This window comes from Nicotiana sylvestris, chromosome 10 (genome assembly GCF_000393655.2).
Source record: "Nicotiana sylvestris chromosome 10, ASM39365v2, whole genome shotgun sequence".
NCBI lineage: Eukaryota > Viridiplantae > Streptophyta > Magnoliopsida > Solanales > Solanaceae > Nicotiana > Nicotiana sylvestris.
In genome coordinates, this window is record NC_091066.1 from 71,697,500 (window position 1) to 71,701,427 (window position 3,928).

Sequence of the window (3,928 nt, forward strand, 5' to 3'; positions counted from 1 at the left end):
GGGAATGACATCTAATCAGCAGGAATGAGGTTGGAGGCCTTGACTCGGACAAACTGGCTCATCCACCCACTATCTTTGTCATCATCGATACTAACAAATAGAGACTTTAAGGATCGGCATTGCAACGTTATCAAGCCCCCCTCCCCCGATAAAGTCGGGGACTGTACAATCTGATCAAATGATTGAGGGTAAAGGACATCCCCTCGATTTGGCTCGAAAAAAACCTGAGTAAGTAAATAATTTGCCATAAGGAAGGGTAGATATGGCCAAGCGTCACTCGGTACCGTTGACTAAAGTCGAGGATAACCAGATCTATGGGACCCTAGGTCGGAATTGCAGGGCCCAGTGTAAACGGGTAAGTATATACACTCAATTACCCCGCTTTGTATGTGGTGATATCTTCCTCAGAGGAAGGAATCACTACTTCTTTATTGTCCCATTGGCAATCCTCTTTTACTTGATCAAGCTCGGCCTTGGTCACCAAACAAATATATTGAGACATAGGGTCGCATCGGCCTGGTATAGAAACAGGTTTTTCGATTTTGAAGTCGGATGTTATCTCACAAGGTGGGGGGATACATTCCTCAATACAAAGTGGCACTGCCGGTTTACTCTTGGTCGATCAAGAAGACGAAGGAGCTTTTTCCTTTTGAGGAACAGATTTGGAAGTTTTATCCATCACTATGCGGTAGATCCAGGAAGATAAAAGATGTTGTTAGTAAAGAGAAGGGAGAGTTCACGGAAATTGAAAAGGGCTAAATGAGACTTTGGAAGCACTGAGGGAATAAAGTTTGTAAGGTTATGGGATTTGTTTATTTACAAAGATCGTTTAAACGTGCTAAGGAAGCCAAAAGGCCGACCATCAGCTGCCTACAATTAATGATTTTGGGAATCGTACAAAAAGCAACCCTTCAGTCACTTCAACCGCTTATGTCATGATGAACATCATGACCTATGCATCAGGAATTAGTTTGTCAGAAATCATTAAGGACAGTTTACAAGTTGAGTTCGAGTGGGCACTCACTCGATTACTAAGCCCAAGGGCTACCCGAGTTCGAGAAATTTCTCAATTCGGGGACTACCTATAAACCCTTAGGGCTATCTATATTTTGAGTTCGAGCAAACACTCATTTGATTACTAAGCCCAAGGGCTACCTGAGTTCGAGCAAATTCTCATTCGAGGACTATCTATAAAGCCTTCGGGCTATCTTTATTTCGAGTTCGAGCAAACTCTCACTCGACTATTAAGCCCAAGGGCTACCCGAGTCGAGCAAATTCTCATTCGGGGACTATCTATAAGGCCTAAGGGCTATCTTTATTTCAAGTTCGAGCAAGTACTCACTCGACTACTAAGCCCAAGGGCTATCCGAGTTCGAGAAAATTCTCACTCGAGGACTATCTAGGAAGCCTAAAAGAGCTAAGTCTATTTCAAATTCGAGACCTTGCTCTCACTCAACTCGGACTCAGGAGTCCCAACGTCCCGAGCTTGCATCAATTCAATCTAAGCTTAGTTCGAGGATTAACAAAGAACCTTAAGAGGTGTTATATTAGTCGATTAAAACCTAAGGGTTTATTATGTTTTGGGTCTAGTATTCAGACTAATCGTAGAGTTATACACTCGGATTTTTCACAAATGAAGGCAGAATGGAATTCAACATGAATCGAAGATAAAATGGAGAAATTCTTTTATTAACAAAAAATGTTTACAAAGCCCACGAGGGGCCCTTACACAGAAACAAAGAAGCAAAAACAACAGCCAAGGACCTACTACTTTCGGGGGTATATCCTCAAGAGCGACATCTTCGAGAACCTCTTCCTCGGGGACTCCATCTCGATCTTTAGAGAAGATTGTTGTAGACATGTGATTTTTTACCCTCCCTAAGATTTTACATATTTTAGCACTTAGATAGTTAGTTTAGGCCTAATATAGTTATTTCAACTAATTTTTACTCTTTTACATTATTTTTATCACAAAATTAAAAATTACAAATATAGTTCTATATTTTTCTATTTAATTCAAGTATTATATATTTTTAGAAGGATATATTACTTTGAACCTATTTTATTTTAGTATAACATTTGAAAAATACAAAAAAATAGTTTCATATTATATAAATAATTTAGTTTAATTAATTAGACCAATTTTTGCATTATGTAGTATATTTGTCTTATATTAAGAGGGATTTAACTAAGGTTTGGACATTTCTTTTAGCCCAATGTTAAAGTCCAAAATTTGAAGCCCAAACACCTTACCCATGCCCAATTCCCCATCAGATTTCCTTTTTGGAATAAAATTAAAATCCCTACACAATAACCCCTCATCTTCTTCAACCTAGGAAAACATTAAAGATCTAAAATCATCTGAACTTCACTCAAAACACACAGTCGCCGACCAACTCCACCATTCTCACCGCCAGCGAACTCCTCCAAACGACCACCCCTTCAGCCATCTCCTCACCTGCTGCTGCTTCACTCACACTACACCCACCCGTCTCCCTCACGCTAGAAAACATGCATAAAACAGCTGCACCCGACCTCAACACCCAAGGACTGCCCTATCTCAAAATCAGATTTTATAGATACAAAAAAAAAACCTAGGGCCTAATCTAGACGAAGAGCAGCGACAATTCGTTCACCTTAACCTCTAAGTCATAGTTGTTTCCACCTTCTTCTCCTTTACAAAAAGAAGCATTCATCCTCACCAAAAACACCACCAAGGTGCCGACTTACCCTAGATCCAAAACACAAAGCCAGCAGCACCAAAAACACACACAGAGGACGAAACTCGATCTGGTCGGTCCTGAGTTTGAGTCGAAGAGGTCTGTCAAAGAGATTCGCGGTCCGAGCTGCTACTACTGTTGCACTTTCGGGTCAGATTTGGTTTTTCAGGATTTGCTATGACTAAAGTCATGTTTAATATGAAGAAATCATTGATGAGGTTCAATTTTCTCTTATCTCATATGTGCTTTGCTCTTTTCATTATTTTGTTTAAGGTTTTGGAATGTTTCATGTCCTGTTTTGTGTTTTAATTTGCTTTCCTTGATTCACTATAGTCTTTTGCATTACTGTTAATTTCGTATTGGACTAGTTTGAATTAATTGGGTTAAACTTGAAGTGCATCTGTAATATTAAGGCAAATAAGTCACAATTTGATAAAATGAAAAAAATTGAATTTGGTCAAGGGGTTGGTTTATTACAAGCATGGACTTTGTAAAGGCATACTGGACCGACATTTGAGCTTGGATCGATTTTCTTAGTTCTTTATCTTGCTTTGTTGCTTTTAATCGTTAGGAGCATGTTTAGGCCGTTAATGTTCGGGCAGGCAAACTCAAGGATTTTGTTTTTTTAATTTTGAGGTAAGAGGTCGTTTCCTTAATTAAATTTATCTGGGGAATGCCCCGAAGAATTTGTATATATTTTTATCCGGGGTATGCCCCGTAGTATCATGTATTTGGAGGCCATGACGAACCTTGGGGAAAAGTATAGTATATATTAGTGTTTTGGACTTTATTTTAATTTTCTTTTCTATTTTCTTTTATTAGGTGGGGATGACCTCGAGCCACTGGTATGTTTATTTCGTTTTGTGTATTTTTGCCTCAATTAGAATATCCTATAAAGCCGACTAGATCAAGTATGCAACCGTACTAGTTACAGAACATGGGGAGTTCCTAACACCTTCTCCCTGAGTCAAATAAACCCTCTTACCCAAATCTCTGGTGCAGACTTAGTTTTGGAGTCTAAAGTGTTTCAAAAGGAAAATCATTTTTAAAAAAACGGAGACCTAACACACCGAAATCAAATGTCAGGTGACGACTCTGAGTTATTTCCTTTTGAACGCAATTTTTGTCACGTTCTAATTGGAAAACCCTTTTCAAGCTTTACAAATCTTTTTATTAATTTAAGAGGGTTAGTGAAGTTTTGGTTAAAA